The sequence below is a fragment of the Panthera tigris genome, chromosome D2, assembly GCF_018350195.1.
Source record: "Panthera tigris isolate Pti1 chromosome D2, P.tigris_Pti1_mat1.1, whole genome shotgun sequence".
Classification (NCBI taxonomy): Eukaryota; Metazoa; Chordata; class Mammalia; order Carnivora; family Felidae; genus Panthera; species Panthera tigris.
The window spans coordinates 67,866,003-67,889,720 of NC_056670.1; the positions used below are offsets into that span (position 1 = coordinate 67,866,003).

The 23,718-nt window shown below is 43.7% G+C and overlaps 1 long non-coding RNA gene across 1 annotated transcript; it reads left to right on the plus strand.

Moving 5' to 3' along the window:
- The first annotated feature begins 331 nt into the window (after nt 1-331).
- Nucleotides 332-14,301, plus strand: LOC102966570. Its single transcript, XR_445720.3, has 3 exons — nt 332-2,758; nt 3,641-3,889; nt 13,931-14,301. It is a non-coding gene; the product is annotated as an uncharacterized LOC102966570 (long non-coding RNA).
- Nucleotides 14,302-23,718: the final 9,417 nt, after the last annotated feature.

Genomic DNA, 23,718 nt, shown 5'->3' on the forward strand with positions numbered 1-23,718 from the left:
GTGGAGCGTCCGACTTTGGCTCAGGTCATGATCTCACAGTTCGTGAGTTCAAGCCCCGCATCAGGCTTGCTACTGTCAGAGTGGAGCCTGCTTTGGATCCTCTGTCCCCCTTTCTCTCTGCCCCTCCTCTGCTCATGCTCTCTCTCTCAAAAACAAACAAAAATTTTTTTAAAAAAGAGAGAAACGTTATGCAAAATGGCACCCATTTGCCAGCCCTGTTCTAAGTTAATAAGATCTACTGTGTGTGTGTGAATGCAGGTACCACTTGGAATGTCCTCAGCTGAAATACTCTCATGTTTTCAATTTCCATTTCAGATGCATCTTTTTGGGAAAACCGTTTTCTGCCCAAAGGAAATCAGCTTTCCTGTTTTCTGTTGTTATCAATATTGCTGTTTGGGTTCCCTTGAGTGTGGATTAAATGGCAGCTGAGAAATCTTGTTGGGACCACCTCTTCCCATTGCCTTTCAAAGTCAAGTCTTGACAAGAAATGAGTTCTTCCCAAAGATAAGTACATTGGAGGTTGGGTCTGGTGGTAGCTTCCTAATGAATTTGTGGTGCACAGATCTGTCCTTGAGCTATTTTCTGTAATGTTCTCACTGCAGTGTCCCATGACTGATCTTATTTCAGAGAATTGTATGAGTTTTGCAGCAAATTACAAGGAAGGCCTGGTTCCTAAAATCAGCTGAAGGCCAATTAAGGTTTCTTGGGGCGCTTTCCTTCAGCTGCAATGTCATCATAAATGACTCTCCAGTGCAGTGGAGGGCTGACATTTTGTAAGCTAATACTATATTTTGGGAGTGATTAAAATCTCCATCTCAGTCACCTGCCTGACCAACTGCCAGTGGCCACAAAACAAAAAGATTACAGTCAATTCATATCCATTAGGAAAATGACGTGAAACACTATTGGTTTAGGCTCAGTGGGGCTTAATCTGATTTCAGGAAGAAAGAAGAGGTGTGCAATTAAAGGAGAGAGGAAAGGCAGAAAAGAAAATCAAATGAGAATTTTCCCCCAAAACCCAAGGCCTTTTTGGTTTGTTCATTTCCATAAGGATTTATTAAGTACCTGTTGAGTTCTTCCCACTATGGTAGACCCTGAAAGGAGGAAGGAGAAAACACTAGCAATGCCTGTCCTCAGAATTTGCAGTGAAGTAGGGGGGGAAATACTACACACTGAGGAGGTGGCCAGAGAATTAGCAGATTCATGTTAGTAGGAATTTAAAAATATTCTTTAGGTGCCTGGCACAGTTGGAAAAGGAAAAGAAGATAAGTGAGAAGGGATAGTTGACATCTACATGCTCTTACTGTGTGCTTCACATTAAGTTTTACACATATTAACTCACCTTTACAACAACCCAACATACCATTATTATTCCTGCTTTACGGATGAGGAAACTGAGGCCCACAGAAGTGAAGAAACTTGCCTGAGATCACACAGTCCACAAGAGGAAGAGCTGGGGTTTGCATACAGCTAGTCTGGTCCTAGAATCTGAGGTTTCACCATTATTCTATGTGGCCTCCCAAGGTGATGGGGTATTCCTGACCCATGAGGATTTTCATTCTCCATGGGGAGATTAGGTCTAGGTGTGGGGATAATTAAGCTACAGGTAGAGGGTGTAACAGTGGAGGCAGGGAATAGAGTGATTGATGACTTCAGAAAGGTGGGTGTGCTAACTGAACTCTGGACATGGATGTGTATATGTTGGGGGAAGCTCTGCACAGAGGGATAGAGAAGGTTCTAACCCAGGAAAAGAGCACGAGCAGAGGAGACTGAAAGAATGGCTACAATTTGCAGTTACTTGTTTGTAGTTGTCTAAGAAGAGAAATCATTAAATCAAAGGGTGCCTTCTTACAAGGACAAGGGTTTATAGCACTGGGGACAAGAGCAAAGATGTGGAATCTGACAGACTAAGTTTAAAGTTCGATTGTGTCCCATGCTCCTCAAGTGACCTTGAGAGAGTTACCTAGCCTTTATCGGCAAATGCAAGATGGGAAGAACGGCTATAGAAGAATTGGGAAAGTCTCTCATCTTGTAACGGAGCTCATTTATTTACTTCTTCAAAAATATTCATTAGGAATCAATTACCTGCCATGTGCTGTGCTAGATGTTGGGACAATGAACAAGGCAAACATGAGTGTTGCTCTCTTAGAGCTTGTATTCCAACTGGGGAGGCAACACAATAAACAAGCAGTAATCAACAAGTAATCTTAGGATATGAGAGGGATTTTGAAGAAAACATAGGGTTGGGGCCAAGTAGACTTAATGGCTTTTACTGTGCCAAGGACAGTGTTTGTCAGGTAGGAGGCAATCAAAACACAGGAGCTTTCATTTTACATTTATTAATAGCTCCATCTTGAAATTCAACATGTAAGAGGAAGCCAAGGTATCAGATACTCTTTGCTGCCTACCAGGAGGGCATTTCTCCTTTCACCTTGCTTACAGACCCCTCTTTAATCCAAGATTCATCTTATGCCCACAGGCAAGGTGTTGGGGTTACAGGAAGCTCAGGATGGATGTCTACATCTCCAAGGAACTATCACTTTCTACCAAAATGTGAGAAGAAACTCTGGAATGCAATGTCATGAGAATGGGAACTGCTGTGTATTCACTGCTTTCCCCTCAGTGCCCAGGACAGTTCCCAGCACAGAATAGGGGCTCAACAAATGTCTGTGGAATTATTAAACAGGTCAATTGAAATAAACATGGATATATTTTAGAATCACACAAGCATGGCATAAAATTTTAAAAATCCAAACAGGTAAACATATTGGGAGTGCGACTTTATATTTTCTACCACTAGTGACATTTGCTGCAAATGTTTAAAGAGCTGCCTCTTAGGAATATCCCACTTGACTTTAATTTGAGCCTTATCACATATCATTAAGACCTTTTCTTAGTGCTCTTTCCCGGAACACATTTCTATGCAGACAGCTCTTGTTCTCCAGGCCAGCAGTAGCTCTGAACAAGAGGGAATACCCCAGCATTTGCTTCTGAACTCCTTTTTCATGAGCCAAATCAGCATCCTCAGTCCAAGATAACTAGAAGGAAATGGGATCTTGAATGGCCCAGTTGGGTGGCCTTTGCTCGTGCTATTTCTCTCACCTAATCTTGTTTCCTCTTGCTGAGAGCATCCCTCTCCATCCTGCAAAGCTTGCCTAAAAGCCCATTCAGCTTTCCCCACTTCTCTAGGCTCCAGCGAGTGGACTCTCATATCTCATAATCTGCACAGTATATTATCTTATCTATCAAAGGAATTAAAACATCAAATAGCAGCACAGGACAAAGCCAGGCGGAGCCCACATCCTGTTTCTCCAACAGGATGTGCATTCTATGAGGCAGAGGCCACGCTTTCTGCCTCTTTGTATTTTGTGTTGTAATATCTCTGGGTTAAGTTCTGGTGATATTCTTAATGCTTTTGGAGACTTCGTATAGAAGACTAGAAACTCTTCTATAAGGTTACTGTAAATTTTGAAGAGATAAAAAGTGTGAAGGGTCTCCACAATATCGAGTACCGGTTCACATTCCAAAGTTCCCCTACTGTTAGTAGTACATGGCAAGTACTCCATCCTTATTAGAAGATTTATTGAATGATCCACTCTCTGATAGCTGAGAACATATTCAATCCTCTTGCCTTATCTAGATGGCAGTGCTCCTGCTGCATTTGAAACATGGGCTTCCTCAGACTCTGCTCTGAAATTGCAATGGAGGAGAAACCAGTGGTTTCAAGGAACAGAAATGCAGGGGAAGCTGGGCCAGCCTCAGCTCTACAAGGGTGGTCACCAGCTCCGGGACTGACAAGGGCCATAGTACAAGACGGAGACGAAGTGCCGAGTTCCCAGAGGCTGTTGGTGGTGGCGAGGCCTGTGCCATGAGCGGTGTCTTCTGGAAGGTGAGATTACCAGAGCCCAGGCACTCTAGGGGCTCTTGGAGGGTCACACAGTGAAGAAGTCTGATAATCACCAGCCCTCTGGAGGGAAGTGGCTGATCCACAGAAGCCTGTTCCTCTACTTTGGTCATTGTTACGGGTCTCACTATAAAAGCACTGAAGTAAGGATCAGTCAGGAGGCTCATGGTCATTATGATTCCACTGTCTGCTGAGACACAAACCAAACCACTCAGATACAAACAGTCAAAAGGTCATGACTCTGCTCACCTCTCTGGTCTGAGTCCTGGGCCAGTGGTGACCCCCAAGGAGTTGCCCATGCCAAAGTCTCTTACCACACTGAGTCTACCCAGAGGACCAGGGCTGTAAATGCACTGTAGGTGATGCTGGATGATTCTTTAGAGGCCATTGGTGCTATCTCCTCGTTGTACAGATGGGGAAACTGAAGCCATGTAGGGGGAGAAGGGAATTGGACAAATCACATGACCCACTGATGTTAAATTTGGACTTGATTCTCCATCGTATTCTCCTTCCAACACTAAATGTAGTTAGAAGCCTGCTTCTGCTCGGAAGATGGAAAATGGCCTCTGACAATAAAAGCTGATTTTTAACAACCAACCCAAGAAAAATAGAATGCTTCAGCAAGTCTTTGGCCTGGATCCAGAGAGATCTTAGACTGTGAAGGGATGGATGGATTAACTCTTACCACCCTCCCATCCTGAGCTCTTTGAGCTTTTGTTTTGCTTTGTTTTGTTTGCTTGTTTTTTGTTTTTGTCACCTATGGGGTTTGCAAATCCACAAATTTGATTGTCTCCTGTCATGTGGTTGTCACAGGAGCATGGGCCAGCAAGAGGTTCACATGATGGTTTAATCAATACTGCAAATAACGATAATAATATATGATAGTTAGCACATGTGCTTACTGTACCAGATGCCCTTCTAAGTCCTTTGCATGCATCAACTCATTTAAACCTCACAACTCTTATCAAATCAGTTTACAAATGAGGAAATTGAGGCATAGGAAGGCTAAGTAACTAGCCCAGGATCACCTAGTTTGTAAGTGGTACAAGTGAGATTTGAGGATAGTAAGTCTGACTCTGGAACCATGATGCCTTACTGTCCTGGTTGCAGTGAATGGCACTTTAAAACAGGGCTGTACTGTAATTTAAAAAAAAAAATCATTGATTACAAATTCTGTCTCCCTGTCCTCAGGGGCTAGCAGTGGAATGGACCCTGAAAGGTAGTGCCTTCCCTCCCCCACCTTCTCCCACAGTGCTGTGGGCATTAAACCCTATCTCCCCTGCCGCCCTCTCCCCTCTCCCCACCAGGTAGTTGCCTGCTTCGGTACCTTCAGAGGCTCTCCTGCAGAGGCACCAGAGGTCACTGATGGATTGACCTTTTATATTCCCTTGGGGCAAAATGTACAGCTTCTTGGTCCTTCAGTGAAAAATAGCCATTTGAACTCTCTCAACTCTATGAATCTCATGAACTGGGTCTCCAGAAGCCACTTGCATGACAGGAAACAAATAAAAGGGAAGCCCACTCCTCTTCCCCAGAGGAGGAGTTAGAAGGCTGGAATAATTCATCACAGTCCCTACCCCTCCCGCCACACACACACACACACACACACACACATGCACGCGCGTGCACACACACACACGTACACACCAGTGCTCCACTCTACCAATGGAACATTCGTGTTGCCTCTGAATTATGTGCTTTTGATTAATTTCTAAGGAAAAAAGATCAGCTTTGCCAGAGCCTATGTTGTGTTTTCTCTAAATCAGGGCAAATAACATTACTTCTGCAAATGTTGCCATTAGAATAGATTTATATTTACCTAGAGAGGCCGCTCCTGAGAGAGATGCAGTGAGAAGTTTATGCTACAGACAGAATGATCTTCTCTGCTGAAATGCGATTTGCTGCAGAGGGCTGTTTGGGGTTTGGATAAATGAGAAAGATAAACACGATGACTGCTGGTGGTATTCAGTAACACGATTACCCCTGGAGAATAGATCTCTCTCCCTCTTTCTGTGTCTCTCATCACTCATCATCTCTGCAAAAATTTTCTGAAATAGAGGATTGAGCTGGTAAGGCCATGACATATGCTCACGTCCACACCCACATCTCTGCCCATGCCCTTGGTCACATGTGCACACACATGCACAGGTGTGCCCAGGCACCTTCACACAGTGGCTTTTGGACGTCAGCTTGGGCAGAGGAACACTTTTTTTGTCACAGTCATCTTTCCTCTACCACCAGGTGGAGCATATTGGGTCCTCGAGAAACTACCAATATATTGGCAGGAAGCAATTTGTCCCACAAGATAAAGCTGTGAGATTCAGACGAAGCAATAACAAATTTAGCTCTAGAGCCTTGAGGTGCTCAAAGTTTCACTCTCATGGTTTCAGGCTATGGAATAAAATTCTTCCGTGAGTGTAATTGGCTTTGCATTGCTCCTGTGTATTTTGCAACTCAGTCAGAACTGGAAAGTGGACCCAGGAGTTCTAGATTCAGGCTCTGTCCTCTGTCTTACCAGTGTGGAGCTCTCATGCATGTCCTAGGCTGTTCTGGGTCTCCAAAGAGGAGCCAGATATAGTCCCTGCCTCAAGGAGCATCAAAGCATGACCCCAAAGAAGCTGAATGTAGGCTCAGAAAGTAAGAGGTACCGAATGAGAGGTGCAGGGAAGCTGCCCTAAGGGAAGCATCACCTCCGGCTGGAGAAGGAAGGAGGAGTACTGGTCTAGCCTTTGAGTTGCTCACAGAGGATATGGAAACTTTGGACAGACGATGATGGAGGAGGGAAGGCATTTCTGGCAGAAGAAACAGCATATTTAAAGGGAGACAGAGGACAGCGGGGGTGTGTACGTAGGGGATAATGGACAGGCACTCTAGGGCTCAGGGTACATGTGTGGATGTAGAAGAGAGGAACGTGGGTGGACAATGAAATGACTTTTCTGTGTTGCCTTTCCTGTCTTCAGCCACTTCGCTTCAGCCAGTGGAGTCACCCCCAGATTGATCAGAAGCCCCCTTTCCAGGTGGCAATCACTCTTGCCAACTAAGGATCATAAGGGCTCTGTGCTCAGGACAAGGCACCAAAATGGAGGATGCCCAGGAGAGGAAACATGTCTTCTACCTACCTCCCTGTTGCCTTTGCTGAAACTCTTCCTTTCTATCTCCATCTGTTTAAATCATACTCATCCTCCAAGATGCAACTCAAATGCAAATTTCACAGCAAATTCTTCCTTAATGTTCCCAGCCAGAAGCAATTATTCCTCCTCCTGAGCCTTGAAATCCTGTGTTCCTCTGGGATGTTGATGGGATTCTCCTGTAAACAGTGGAAACCCCCAGATGCTTAACTGTGCCCTAGCGCCCAAGTTCAGTATGATCTCTGTGTGTCTATTCCTGTAAAAAGTTCTTATTATGGATCTTAAGTCAACTGCTGAACTGGGGCTTAATAAAGCATAAAATGTGCAAAACTGAGAAGATTAAAGGGTCAAACACTGTAGCTCTGATCTTTGAGTCAGCTCATTGGAAATGTGGCCAGCAGGGTGAGTGTGACAGCTTTGTTCCCACTCTTCTGATCGGGGTCTGGGAAGGGACCCATTTCTCCTCAATCCCCAGGCCCTCCTGGATGGCTGGCATCTATACAGCGCCATCTGGATTCTTCCAACTGGCTCAAAACCTAACTATCTTCCCTCTCCACAAACATGGCTTCTTCTCTCTTTTCTACTACTTCAGTCAACATCAACACCATCTGCACAATTGTGCGATTGTACAACTAGAAGATATCCTTGGCCCCTCCTCTCCCTCACCCTCCATTCCCAATCGACCTTGTAACTTCATGTACATCATTCAGATCCATCCCCTTCTTCCCACCTTTCCCTCCAGCCCCCTAACCAAACCATTGCCACCCCCTCCCTGGATAAGCCCAGTAGCTCCTAACTGTTCCCATGCTGTCTGACCTCCCTCACATCTGTTCCCCCATGGGTCAGCTAGTTTGCTGTCACATCTACGGCTCGTTTTTGCCCTCGCTCCTGCAACCTGGCCAGGGCCTCCCTGTCGCTCTCAATGGGGCTGTTATTGCAGCCTGGTAGGTCGTGGCAAGGAATGGGAAACCATCCTCTTCAGTCTCATCTTCCCCAACTCTGTCTCTCTGCACTGTCAATGTCCTGCCCTTTCCTCCTGGCATTTGCAGACTGCCTCTCTCTCTGCCTGGGATGTGCTGCTACTTTTCTGTTTAGCTTCGTCCTTGGTTTTCAGCTTCCCAGTGCTTCCTGGAAGTCTTCCTCTATCCAACAAACTTGACCACGGCCTTCTCTTATGGGCCGCAAAGTGCTCTGTGCTTCTTGCTCAGCACCATTGTCATGATTTATAATTAGATAATAAGCAATGACAAGATTATATCTTTTCAACTACAAGATGATCTTTAAGGCACTTCCCAGCCTCATCAAGCTATCATTCTAACCCTCGGGTGTGGCACTCAGAGCTCTTTCTGGCCTTACCCTATTTCCCCAATCCCATTATAGCCAATCCTGGTTCCCAACACACACCCTCTGCTAAGTGTTGGGGGCTGTTCTCTCTTCTGGACTTCCAGCCTCCCATGTTCACCTACCCCTGTGTAGAATTTCTGAGGCATAACTTAAATCCCAACCTTTCTTTGGTGTGTTCTCCTTTTAAATGGCTTCATCCCTCTGCATTAGTTAGGATAGGCTACGTTTTGCTGCAGCAACAAATTTACCTCCAATTGCAGGGGCTAACACACAACAGAGTGATTTCTCCTCCAGAATAAATATCCAGTGAAGTTCAGCAGGAGGCTTTTTTCCTCAAAGAAACTCAGGAACATAGGCTGATAAGGCCCTCATAACCTGGAATGTTGCTGGGAAAAAAGGGCATGTAGAAAGTTCGCGTGCTCTTTCTGTTTCCATTGGGAAGTGATACATGTCACCTCCAACTGCAACCTATTATCCAAAATGAATCACATGGCTCTTCCTAAATGCAACGGGGCAAGGAGGTGTGGGCGGCATCTAAGTATTCCCTAGGGGCAGATGCCTCCACCAAGGCAAGTGAAATATTAGTGCAACGAAATTCTCAAGGAAGGTTTGCTCGTAGTCGACTGCATACCTATTGATTTTCTTTCTGTTCTGAACACAAACAGTATTTTATGCCTAGAGATCTTATTAATTGAGGAAAAGCTAGACTTTGGCCCTGCCTTGATATCATCTCTGTATTACGTTTGTCTTGTCTCCCTTACCAGATGACAAATGCCTTTAAAGCAGGGACCCTTTCCAATATTAATAACTTCCTCAAGCAGCAGGAATAAAGGAAAGAGCTGTAGTAGGAGGAGAGCCTTACCTTTCACAGTTTGCATGATGTTAGGCTAATTATTTAACCTCTGAAGACAGAAGAGCCTTGGATTTCAGAGCAAGGGTATAGGACTTCCTTTGTTTAAATACCAACTCTGTCACCTACTATTTGAGCAACTTTGGGAAACTTAAGGCCTCAGTGTTCTTGTCTGTACAGTGGAGATAATAAAGTAACTACCTTACATGGTTGTTGTAAAAATAACGTATGCAGACTTCTTTGCTTGGTGCCTGGCATAGGTTGAGCACCCAATAAGTGGGAGCTGTTAGTGGCTGTTCTCTGAACCCTGGTGTCCTCAACTGTAAAACAGGCATAGTGAATTCTGCTGTGCTTATCCCATTGCCTGGGTGCCAAATCAAAATGAGCAGATGTTAACAGCGCATTGTAAATTGCAAAGTGTCACATACTATTAAGTGTTTCTACTATTATTAGGTAATTCAGGCATAAAGGAAATAAATCCCTAACGCAGGGCCAGGCTCGGAGGAGGTGACTAGTAGATATTTGTTGACATGAATTAAATATAACTATTGAGAATAGGAGGCTTTGCTATTTAATATTTTTCTATTTAATATTGCTCGGCACCAGATATTAGCCCTTGCCCAGGTACATTCTTGTTTGCATTTCAAGGGGAAAATGCTCAGCACACTTCTTGGCACATACAGAGATGTCCCTCCCAGTGGCATGGGCATTCTCCAGGCCTAGGAAGCTGTGTAGCTCCCTCCCTTTTGTCCCAGCCATCATGCTTTTTGTCCCCCTGTCCCAGTGGCTTTTTGTCCCCTTGTCCCAGTTGAACCAGTGGTCCTGCTGTTTGCTTGGTTGCATCAGTATCACTGGAGAGAAACTAGAGAGAGTGTCTTTGAAAGGGGAAATGATCTGTTACGTCCCTGGACCAACTCATTTTTCACTTAAAGGCAGGGCAGAATGCATCATATTTCTCTCTGAAGTCTTTATTTTCCTGTCAATAAAAATCTTGTTAGCTGCCTGACTGGGCAGGGTTTAAGATTGGCATGCTTATCTAGTTAATCCTGTGTCTGTTCCTTTATTAACCTTCGTTTGGTGTCGGACAGTTGGAGTGCAGGGATAGGTATAGTCAACAGTCCAAGGCCGTTAATTTGGTTTGGAATCTTGTCCTTTCATGTACTTGACATTCGCCACTCATCCCACAAGGAACCATGAGGGACATAGCAAAGCATGAGAGGGTGCTGTGGATATTCATAATGTGGAGGGATGTGGGTAAGAGCATGTTCTCTGGAGTCAGATTGCCTAGGTAAGAAGTGTGTCTCCATCAACTTAGGACATTTCTGCACCTATTTCTGCTCCTAGTTTCCTCCTGTTGTTAAAATAATGAACATAAAGTACTTGGCACAGTGACTGGAAAGAAGCAGGCAGAAAACGTTAGACTTGATACTAATTATTCACTTCACTGAGGATTAAAAAGCACCTGTTATGTGCCAGGGGCTGTGTTGAGTGCTTGGAATGCATGCAACTCCCTGTCCTCATGGAGTTTACACAATGAGGATGAAGAGGAAGATGAAGATGTTGATGACGACACCGAAGATGACTCCTACCCTCCGGGAGCTTAAAATCTATTGGGGGAAATAAAATGACCTCCCATGTTGCCATGGCCTTACCCTAGGATACTTGCAGCCCAATAAATTTCCCCTACTGCACAGTGAGATCATTGAGAGTCCAAAGATTGTTCTATTCATTTCTGGACGTCTACTTTCTCGTTTTCTGAGTGTATTAATGTTTCAACCTCATGATAAGGTGTGGCCAATCATGGGTGAGAAGGATGGCTCATGGAGGCCCCATTAAAGCAGAGAAAATATGCTGGGCATTGTAGGACATAGTTCATTCATTTATTCGTCTGTTCACTCAGGAATACTTCCTGAGAACCTAGGAGGTAGCAGGAACCGTGCCAAACATTGAGGGGCACAGGGATGAATGAAGCATGGTGCCTTGTCACACTTCATCAGGCCAATGACACACATGAGTGACTATTTCCCTAAGGTCAGTGTGTGACAGATTGATGCCTCCATTTCTAGCCTTCATCCCCTTCCTCTACAGTACGGTCCCTCCCTTAGGGAGGAGGGAAGGAGTTGCTCCTGATAAAAGTGTGCTGGTCAGAGAACAACCCACTGGAACACAGACCAAGGAAAATGATTCTATCCTCTGCCATTTGACTGGAACAGTGTTAGCAATGCCAGTGTCTCTAGAGAGGAAAATCAATTACGTGAATAACTGACCTGTAATTCAGTGAGAAAGATTTGACCCCTGAGTCACTACCATTTATAGTCGATACTTTGAGAGTTTGTCATGAATGACAAGAGAATGTTGATATGATAGCAACTCCAGAATCAGCTGGTCACCCTTGGGTGCCATACTTGTATCACAACAAATTCGTGGTGTCATCTTGTCAAGGCCCTGCTATTAAAGACAGGTTGAGGTCTCCGGGATGGAGATGACCTCGTAAGTGATGAGCATGTGAGAAAGAAGGAAGAGAAGGATGAGGAGGAGTAGAAGAGAAGCGATGATGGAACTTTACTTGTATAGTGCTGCCTATTCTGTGGGCAGTTCTGTGTGGTCATACAAACAACCCCATAGAGTGGACAGAAAAGGCATGTATCTCTTAGTTTCGGCTTATTCAGTTGTAAGACGAGGCAAGAGATGTTCCCAAGGTCTCAAAACTAGCAAGTGTTAGAGAGCTCTCCAGACTCTGAGCTTAGTGCTTTCCCACCAAACTAGCCAGCTCATGTTGGTGACATGGATTTGACTAAGGAGACTTCTGGGCGATTAGATGGTTTCTCTAGAATACTAGTTTCTCAAAAATATTAACGATCTCTCTCTCTCACACACACACACACACACACACACACACACTTCTGTCAAATATGTCAGTGAATTACAAGAATAAGGAAAGTTAAATGGGTTTATTTATTGTAGGACTTCTCAGTGCCTTTATAGGCTCACATGACAAGTGACTTCTCGAGATGATTCACGATAGTAAGAAAGGATACGGTGACTTCCTCAATAATGGAGTTCTGTTTTCATGGATTACCTTGTGAGTAGTTCTCTAAGACATGTGTTTGCAGAAGCCCAGCTTCAATTTTTTAGTTTTCTTCTTTCATTCCCTCTAAAAACCTCTGAGAGACACCTCTGTGAACCAAGGAGGACAGGAGTGGTGGTAGCCCAATGTTTAGGGTATATTTGTGTCTGGCCTGGGCACCCATAACGTGCAGCCCTCTGTTTTTACACAGGTCTGTCCTAAGGCCTAATTTCTCCATAGAGAAGGACTGACCTGGAGGTCAGGAGGTCCTGCTACCACCCAGTGGTGTGACCTTAAGCAAGTCAAGTTCCCATGTTGGTACTCAGATTTCTCTTCTGTAGAGAGAAGAGAAACACTGTTAAGATGCAGCATCTTGAAGCCCACCCCAGAGATTGCAGTTGAGTGGGTTTGGGGTGAGGCCCTGCAGACTATAATTGTCATGCCAGGTGATTTGGTATGAAAGCCTATCTACACTGGGGCCCTGGCAAGATTTATTCAGACCAGTGAGGACCCCAGAGCCTCTGAACATATGACAGAGCTGGGATGAGTGTTACATGTCAGGTGTATTCACCCATCTGCTGCCTGACTCACCGAGAAGATGGGCATCCCCCGGCCCACATCTTCTTCTTAAGTAGGCTTTACTCTTCTCTTTTTATTCCCTCTAGTTGGTAATTTTTCACCAACAGCCCTCTTGGGGGAGAGAGGAAGATCCCTTTGTTTACCTAGAATTCACCACCTACTACAAGGCATTAAAGCAACCCATAAATTGTATCACGCTTCCAAGTGTGTATGCTGGAAGTAACACCACGGTGGTGGTAAAATCCATTTACAATCTGCTTAGCCGTTTTGAAATGACGGGTTCTAGAAGTTGGCTCTTTTAGAAAGTTTTTCTACAAAACTGAGAGTTATGTAATGCCGAGCTCTGTTCAGAGGCAAGCTGCCAAAAGACTTGGTCGCTGAAAGAACAATCACTTTCCAATTTCACTTCAAACCAGACATGGTTAAGGAACTTTAAAATGAGGGAGATTTTCAAGTGAACATAAATTACTTTGGTAATCAAACATGAGTTATTAAAAAAAAACCTTCTGAGAAATGAAGTAAGGCTGGGAATATGAGAGTACTGAAATCCTCTCCCCACAGAGGAAACTGGCGGAGGAAGTCTGCCGATGGGTGAAAAGTTCTGGGTGCAGTGTTCCTACTCCTGAAAACAAGATGGTTCTTAATAGCCAAGGGTATGCAGGTGTACTTCTGGTTTCTTATGCTTATTTTCTAGATACTTGTCCTCATCTTGTACACGCGCTCTTCACCTGGCTTTTTCACATAAAATTGTAACACAAACGCTTGCTCACATTGCTACAAATCTTGTCACAGAATATATAACTGCTGCATTGTTTCCATGGCACAAATATGCTGTAACGCATTTAACCATTGCTCTCTTGTTGGATGTTTCGGTTGTTTCTATTTTTTTTTTTTTTTTTCTTCTTGCAGGAGAAAATATTGTGATGAACTCTCAGGGCCTAAAGAGTTTTCTGTATTTGGAATTATTTTCTTCAGAGCGATTTTAACATAGAATTCTAGTACCAAAGCAGTGTATTCGCCTCTAATTTCTTTCTTTGTTTCTTTTCTTTATTTCTCAGAATGTCGGGAAGAAGTTTGAAGACAGGCTGGCCCGAATTCACAGCCCAGGAGAGGTCTGACTTAAAAATAAATCCTTGTGTAAATTAAAAAAGGAATCTAAGCAAGCCTATCTATAAAGTCAGGATGTTACTGACTGTTAATTGGTAATATATATGGCTTAATAAGAAGACCATAAACTGGGTTCTGTTTAATTCTTTAAATCTTTTTCTGCATATATAGCATCTTTTTACTCACTTATTACAAAGTATCTCACATAACTCACCTAGATGTTTGGCCAGAGTGAATTTTATGTAGCATTGATATATGTCATCATACTGAACTTGTGTATTAGACATGGAAATATACTGAAACATGTAATTTCTCATGTTGCCATTAATACCCATTAAGAGAGTTGTTAAGAAAAAAAAAAGAAAGAGAGTTGTTTAGTTATTATTTGACCATTGTTCCGACTGAAGAACCAAAACACCAAACACCTGGAGGAGGGACTTGTCTAAGTTCACAAGGCTAAGTGCAGGCAACACCAATGCCTGGGGCTGTGTTTCCTGATTCTCAGACCTGCAGTTAATGGGAACACTTTATCACACTAAAGTAAATCAATTTTCATTCTTCCATTTATCTCTGCGTGCAATGAATGACAGAGTGACTATACCTAACAGGGGGTCAATATCGAGATGCTGGAAACAAAGAGATGAAAAAAATGATTCCGTTCTCAAGAAGCTACCATTAATAATGGGAGAATCGTAAATGCCAATGGATGACCAGCAATTTGATTATGCATGACTGTTACAGCAGTTAAATATCGAGGGCATGCAGAAGGCATGTAGGTAACCAGCAGGAAAGTCAGGGAAGGCTTTGCCAAGGCAGAGACATCTGAGATTATCCTTAAAGGAAAAATCTGTTTACAAGGCAGTGAGTAGGGGTGTGTGTTGGGGAAGGACACTCAAAATGGAGGGCACAGGAAGGTCATAAACAGAGAAGTGTTAAAGGGCATGGACTGTCCTGGGAACGGTGATATACATTCAGTGCCGTCGGGTCCTAAGATGTGGTGGGTGCATAAATGGGAGACAAGGCACGGGAACTGGGTGCCAGAAAGCTTGTTGGTCATTCTGAGAAGTGCAGACTCAGAGCATGAGGTGAAGAGACTCAAGGGTGTGTTGCAAGTTGTGTGTGTGTGTGTGTGTGTGTGTGTGTGTGTGAGGGAAGGGGAGAAATAGATTTTTGTAGACAACCTTACCTGTCGATGAGGGTGGGCGATATACTAGAGAGGCTGACACTCGTAGCTGGGAGATCATTTCCGAGGCCATTGCAAGGAGGCAGGTGCAAGATCAAGATCGAGTCTAAGCCAGTGATAGCCGTCATGGTGAGAAGCACCAGATGGAAGAGGCACTGACAGAACTGAGTGTCTATTAAAGGCAGGGGTAAGAAAGAATTGGCAACTGAGGATAATTTTAAGATATTTTTTCGGGGAAAGTGGAAAACTAGAGCCGGGAAATATAAGAAAGAGAAGGAGCTTGAGGGATGGAAGGTAAGAAAGGGAGTTACCTTTGTGGTGTTGGAAGGGAATCGAGGTGGGGGCACAGCCGCTGAAGATGGGAGGCTGTGAGCCGGGCAGGTAGGGCAGGACACAGATTAGGAATTGGGTCAAATGCAGCTTGTGTAGTTGAAAACATGGGACGGGGAGGGGACCATCCAGAGGCAACAAGCAGAGTGAAATAAGAAAAGAGAAAGAACTACACCTGGGAAATGCCGACCTTCATTAAAAAGAACTCAGCAAAGGAGACTGGGAAGAGAAAAGAGGCAAGAAAAAGCAGTAATTTGGAAACAAAGGGAGAACTTGTTTCTCTGCCTAAAAAACTTCCTGCTAGGAAGACAGCAGCAGGATAAGAATCACCCAGCAAGGATTCTTTCGGCCAGTAAATAATCAGGACCGGGGACCACGGTGGTGTAAGCCCAAGGTGCTTGGTGGAACCAGGAGGTGTGCTGGTTCCAGCTAGACATGGGAGACTGAGGTAGATGGTGCGGCCCTCCGGAAAGGGTCTCAGGAAGCTGCTTCACAACTTGGCCTCTCTCATTTCCTAAAGCAGGCTGGGGGAGAGAAGAAAGAAGAAGGAATGATCACCAAGGCTCACTCACTGGCTTTCTCGTACTCCAACTCCTTGATCGCATTTATTTCACCAATGCTATGAGGTGGGTGGGGGAGAGGAATGGTATCTGGGGAACCCTTTCCTCTGTCCTCATGTTTTCAGGCTTCTATCCAGACCCTTCCAAGCGTCTCTCTTACAGAAGCTGCTTCCTTGTTTCAGTTGGTAGGATGGCCAAGGGTCTGCACAGCCTTTGGCCCACTGTTTTTTCCCAGGTGACTTAAGACCATAGAGTCCCTGATTCTCTTCTTGTTTTGGAAGTGACTTGATCTGTCTGATGCCCATTATCCTTTTCTACATCGCCAAGAGTAACCTTTGGGGAAGGTAAATGGTTATGACTGTTTAGCTCTTTTGCCCTAATTTGGTTTGGTTTTTGGAAAGGGTGAAATATTAGGAATCTTGGGAATTACTGGCTATGAATCCAGGCTGTATTCCCAAAGCCTGACGTGCCAGTTATTAAACTCACGTTGACCCCTCAATTCCACTCGTATCTGGTTTTATTTTATTCAGATTCTCATTTGGAGGAGAAGAAAAGCATTATTTACTGACCTGCTCAAATCCCAACATATGCTCATTTTATATGTGAGGAAATTGAATTCATTCAGTTTGTAAATGACAGAGCAGGGATTAAACCAGAGTTTAAACGCAGAGATTCGACCCAGGCTCCTTGTACTTCTATTCTTCTGTGCTTCCTCCTCAGGTTGAAATTATATTGACCAAAAGAAAAAAAAAAGTATCCCAGTCAGATGACATGATTCCAGTTACAATGAGTTATGAATTCACTTAAGCCAGTTTCTGATGTCCTGCTTGCTCCCAGGCTATCAGTTCAGGAAACACTCTCTAGCATATTCCCACGAGGTATATTCTAAGATGGTCTTCTCATCGGCGCTGCTGGGAAAGAACTGAATGTTAACACGCCAAACACTCTCCCTTTCCCCAAAGATTCCACTACTTTTGATGACGCCAGTTTTCCTAATGGGGAGCAGGAAAACGGTCCAGTTTCTTTATAGGACCATTCAAACTTTTTCCCAGGGCAGGATGATCCTTGGGAAAGCAATGGCAATTTCCCTGCAGGTTCTACCGTGCCCTGGGCTCTAGACTGCTTCTTCTCATCCTAACCATGACCCCAGCACCCCCCTTCCTGCCGCTGCCCCAGCAAGGGCATGCATGTGAGAATACTTTGCACTTATTCCCCAAGTAATGCTGTAGTATTTCATTTGCTCTCACAAGAGCTCTGCTGGTCCATTTTCCCAAACACCGAGTCATGGGGAGGCCATGGGTAGTGACCCAGGCTAACTGGACATAGATAGGGACTAAGCTAGTGTTGAACACAGGTTTAAGTCTCCTGGCTTCCTCTCCACTTTACATTATAAGAGTGGTATATTTAAAAATTGCGCCTCAACATATAAAATAGAAAAAAGCTGGAAGTGACTTGAAAAGAGTAACTGAGAGCTCTTCAAATTTAGTTTCCCCTTTATTTCCTGTGGTGTCTCCCCAAACCCACCCCTGTAGCAAGCGTTGACCCAGATTGGATTCCGATAATACATTTTCTGATTTCATTTTTGTATTTTTATTTTTAATTTTTTATGTTTATTTATTTTGAAAGAGAGTATGAGTGGGGAGGGACAGAGAGAGAGCGTCCCAAGCAGGATCCTCACCATCAGTGCAGAGCGTGATGCGAGGCTCGATCCCACAAACTACAAGATGACCTAAGACGAAATCAAGAGTCCACGGCTTACCTGACTGAGCCACCCAGGCACCCTAATGTGTTTTCTGATTTTAAAGTCTGGGTGTTTGGTCCAAGAAAAAACATCTTAAGACTGAGAAGTTGTGGTGTATGCTTGCTTGAAACACAGAACATTTGATGTGGAGATAAGAGGCAAGGATTTAGTTTTGGTTTGAATTCTAAAGTATAGATTCCTTGGCATTGGCATTTGTTCCAGTGAAAATGTATGGCAGAACGTGTTTTTCTTTTCTTTCTTTTTCTTTTCTTTTTTGTTCTTAGAACACGTTTTTCAAACTAATCTTTTAAGGGAACAGAGACCTGAAATATGGATTATCTTGTGGAGAATATATGGTTTAACAACTTTGTAAATTAATAAATAAATTTGTTTCTTAATTATTAGGGAATTCCTCATTAGGATGATTTATTTTTTTTTTAATTTTAAGTTTATTTATTTATTTTGAGAGAAAGAGAGCACACAGGAGGGGCAGAGGGAGAGAGAGAGAGAGAGAGAAAGAGAGAAAGAGAGAAAGAGAGAAAGAGAGAATCCCAAGCAGGCTCTTCACTGTCAGTGCAGAGCCCGATTAGGGGCTCAAACTCACAAACCGTGAGGTCATGACCTGAGCTGAAATCAAGAGTTGGTTGCTTATCTGACTGAGCCACCCAGGCTGCTCTCTCGTTAGGATGATTAAAAAATAATAATAAAAGAAAGAAAAGAAAAGTAAAAGAAAGGAAACAATAATCTCAAACCATCTACAGATGTAGGCAGACAGGTAAACTTCGGACTCTCCAAACTTATTTTAGTATCTTATTATGCAAAGCATGTTATGAGCACCAGCCCAGCCCGCTACCTACAATAACCCAGGAGTCTGTTAGAAACACTGACTCTTAGGATCCCCCCCAGAATCTGCTTTTCACAAGGTACTCTTGGGATTCTTTTTTTTTTTTTTTTTTTTTTTTTACTTTGGGACAGAGAGAGACAGAGCATGAACGGGGGAGGGGCAGAGAGAGGGAGACACAGAATCGGAAACAGGCTCCAGGCTCCGAGCCATCAGCCCAGAGCCTGACGCGGGGCTCGAACTCACGGACCGCGAGATCGTGACCTGGCTGAAGTCGGACGCTTAACCGACTGCGCCACCCAGGCGCCCCCGTACTCTTGGGATTCTTATGCGCATTACAATTTCTATGGCTTTGGTACTTTTGATTTCTCAGGGCTGAAATCTGGGGGCAATCCTAAATTACATGCCAGACTAGACCTCTAGAGCCACACAGAGAGCCACTGCTGATGTTCTGAATGACGGTTTAGTTCCCAAACACAAGGGGGACATATTTCTGTGAGTGACCGACTGTCTTTTGTATAAGTGGCTGCCTCTGGCCCAGGGCTGTGGGTGAATCAGAGCATGTGATTTAGTGGACAAAGGACATATGTTTAGAAAGAAAATGATTGCCAAAAGAAAGGAGGGTAGGAAGAAATAATATTACTCATATCTGTTTTTCATTATAAAATAATATTGCTGTTTTGCATGCTTTCTAGATTCCTTAGGGTATTCTATTGCCACTTGGAGGGTTTTTTTTTTCCTTTTTACATATTTAGAAGCTATTTAATAGAAACGTTACCGCATGGGAACAAAAATATTTTTCTCACAAAATGTTCCCTTTCAATAAGTTGCCACGTAGTTTTGTTCCATATGGTGCTTTATAAACTAACAGTGTCTGTAGGCAATGCAATTGACATAGCAGCAGAGGGGGAGACTTAGATGTTTCAAGTAGCTATAGCAATCCATGTCAAAGGACTTTTTTGCTTTAGACAAAAGATAACTGATGTTTAATTTAAAAAAACACGAAAAATCCCATGTACTGTTAAAGAGGGGTTCAAGCTAAATCCCCAAAAAAGACTGCAGAGTAAGTGCATCTTTTCATTTATTTCATTCGTTCATCAAACATTAACTGATCTTTTACTAGGGATGCAAAGATGAACAAAACATTGTCCATGGCGCTAAGAAATGTCCCCTGTAGGGGAAGAGGAAGAAAGAGGACAGCAAAGGATGACAAGAGCTTTCAGGGATGTGGGATCCCTGGGAGAATACCTAGGGGTTCCTAGCAAACCTGATAGGTGAGATAGGAGCTGAGGGAAGTCTTCCCCGAAAATGTGAACCCTGGTGGAAACCTTTAAAAAAGCAAGTCATAAAACCACTCCCTCATTTCCTTAAGGGCTCTGCGCTGTATCAGTGAGGTCCTCCCTGACCATCTGTCTCAAGAACAACCAGTAGCCATCCCAACCCCCAGTCTTTTCTGTCCTTTTACTCTGCTTTTTTTGCTCCAGAGCACTTACTACCATCCATGGAAGCCAGCCTTCGAGAGAGCCCCGAAGATCTCTGCATCTTGGTATTCTTGCCCTCGTGTAGCCTTCTCCCACTTTTATCAGGGTTAGGGACAAGAGAATACAACAGAATCAGTGACATGTCACTTCCAAGATGAGGTTATCAAAGATACCATGGCTTCTGTCTTAACCCCTCTTTGTCTTGGATCACTCACTGTGGAGAAGCCAGCTCTCAACTTGAGAGCAGCTCTCTGGAGAGGTCCACATGGTGAGGAACATGATAGGAAAGGAAGGAAGGAGATCTCCCCAAGCCAGGCAAAGCTTTAGACGGGACTGCATCCCTCCTGACAACTTGACTACAACCTCAGGAGAGATCCTAAGCCAGAACCAGGCAATTACTCTGCTCCCAGACTTCTGACTCTCAAGAGCTTTGAGGTAATAAATCTTTGTTGTCTCCTAAATTTGGGGTAATTTGCTACACAGTAATACATAACTAAAATGCCATCTCGTACATTATAGGTTTACCTGTTTATTTACTTATGGTCTCTCTTCCCAAGCAGGATGTGACTTCCATATGGAAACACCTTTGCTTTGTTCACTGCAATACCTCTAGTGCCTATAACAGTACTTAGCTTACACTAGGCGCTGAATATCTATTTGTTGTATGAATGGCTGAAGCCTGATGACAGTTATTCTAATGGTTTGAATGAGGAGTTACAGTGTTTTCACGTATGTGGGAGGTCCTCAGCATGAGAAGGACTAGCCTTATATCTCTTGTGATCTAACCAGGTTGGTGTTTTGTAAGTGAGGAACTCCACCTTTAATAGAAAGAACCCAATTAGGCTCACCAGAGAACAAAAGCAGAGGCATGACATCTGACATTTTCATTTACCCACACCTCACAGGATAACAGATTTTTCCTATTTAGGTTCTCATCAAAGCCCATGGCAGCACACCGCTGCTGGGACTAGCCATCAGAACTAAAAGCTGTGCTTCCAGGTATATATGGTCCCTGAAATCATAAGCCCAAACAAACTCCATGGAAATCAAAGTCCAACCCTCTTCTCTAATTGCCTAGCCTTGGGTTCTGTAGAGCCAATGATGGCTGGAGGTTTTCAAAGCTGGGAAAATTGTGGGATTCCAAAGGTCAAGAGTCTAAAGACACACATGGAGACTGAAGGAGAAGGCTGATCATGGGCAGTGCCCTGAGTGGGGACTGGGGCAAAACAGAAGCAAACCAGAAATGCCTGAGCAGAGTCCTAAGTCAGCTTTCTGTAGTCAGTGGTTCTCAACCCTACCTGCCCCATCAAATCACCTAGGGGACCAAACCGCATTGTTTTTTAATTCTTATTTCTTACTTGAAGCCTCAGCTATCCCCACTGTAAATAATTCCTTTAGCTACGTGTACCCTCCTTTAGCAACCTTCTTTTGAATGCGAGAGAGCTCACTCATCCAGTGAAGAGTAAGGATTCTTTTGGTCATTCATACTGCCAACTCCTTTGCAGATGGCACCAACCATTTGGGCTGGTTCTACCCTTGTGCTTCCATATTCAGAACGTCCCTGGACTTTTAAATTCTCTCTGGATATCCTATTCTGGATGGAATCAACCGAGGCAAGAGAGTACTAAATGGATGTTTCCCTGTCACTAAAAGCAAAACAAGGGACAGCTCTTAGGTATTTGCAAAGATCTTTGGGGGGAAAATGCTTGCATCTGCAATCAGAGAACGTCCATCTTACACAGGTTCTCTGTGTGCAAAATTCAACTCCCCAGCTCCTGATTTTCACTAAATATTTCATGTGTGTGGGGAATATTGTCAACATTACTAATGATGTTTCTGTTTAATTTCTTGATATAATGTATCATCAAATAAACCCTGGGACAGGAGTTCTGACCAGTTGGACAAGACCTCACAGAGAAGGGTAGGTTGTTTCTGTAAAGGGACTGATCTCAACTTCCAACGAGCAAGAGCCTGAGAATGTATGAACCTGGCAACTTGGCAGGAAACATTATGGAATGTAGTTAAATATTCCCAGGACAAAGGCTCGCTGTTTCAGATTTCTGCACAATGTACCTCCTTAAATCAGACAGGGGGAGGCATCTCACGAAAATTGCCACCTTCCCTTTGAATGGACATTTCTCTGCTTGGCTGTCCTGCACTGGACTATGGAATTATGCTGATCTCAGATGACACACATCTCAACAGATAGGATGTGTAGATCCCCACTTAGTCCCCATCTCAAAATAAACCATATGACAGTTCAGAATAAAAGGCAATGAAAGGGAATAAGCAGACTCACAGGAAATTGGTAGAATGACGAAAGATGCATGCACACACAGAGACTCTAAATCACGCCACACAATTTCTTTGCTTACTTCTGTTCTCATCTCTCAGAGGAAAACCTAGATCTAGCATTTTTTCTACCTGCTATTTCTCTAAGGAAATGAGATTTGAGGCATGATAAACTATAAAAGAAGTGTGTTTAAGCAAACTGCTTACAGCCTTCCAAGTATTTCTAGTTTCTGCTCTAGAGGGAAACATGGGAAAAATTCTAACAAGTTAAGAGAAACAATCCTGAAGTGGATTTGGGATAGAAGAATATTTATTGCATCTTCAAAATGTTTGCTTTGCTTTGTTTATTGTTTGGGAGAAGTAGCCTTAAAGGGCAGGGGGGGGGGTGGTGGTGGTAAGGTTGCAGATTTCTAGAGACAGGAAGAGTGATTGGACAAATTGTTGATTTGAACTAATTTTTTTGGTGTCTTCTGTATGAAGTTAATCAGGAAAGTTTCCACCGTGTTCTGCTACTTGGAAACCTTTAATGGCTCTCCAGCACCCACAGGAAAACTCTTTGAATTTGGATCCCATCACGATGCCGTACCAACTTTTTTTTTTTTTTTTTTTTTTTTTGGTCACTTAGAACTGTGCAATGAAGATGCTCCATTTTAGCTGAGGGATTTGTCTTGCCCTAGTAGTTCAGAGCACTGTATTTCATATCTCAGTCCCCTCCCCCATGTATTAACAATTATACAATCTTGGATAAGTTCCCATGCCTTCTGACCTTCCATTTCTACATCTGTAAACTGAGGGTGATTATAGGCTAAATCTCATAAGGTCGTTGTAAGGACTGTATATAGGGACGAGAAGTCCCAGTTTGTCCAGGCCTGAGAGGCATGTGTAGTATGCAGAACTTTTAGTTGCCAGAAAGGGACAATCCTGCACAAACTGGGATGAGTTGGTCACTCTCTATGACATATCACAAATAAAACCTTTACAACCGTGCTTAGGGATGAAGTTTTGAGGTGATGGTGGTGTTTGGAACCGACGGCCAAGAAAGAATTTTTTTTTTAATTTGTTTAATGTTTATGTATTTTTGAGAGAGAGACAGAGTGCAATTTGGGGAAGGCAGAGAGAGAGAGAGAGGGAGACACAGAATCCGATGTAGGCTCCAGGCTCTGAGCTGTCAGCACAGAGCCCAACGCGGGGTCAAAGTCACGAACCATGAGATCATAACCTGAGCTGAAATCAGACACTTTACCAACTAGCCACTCAGGTGCCCCCAAGAAAGAATTCTTGAAGATGCCTTTGGTGCCAAAAGGTGGCTTT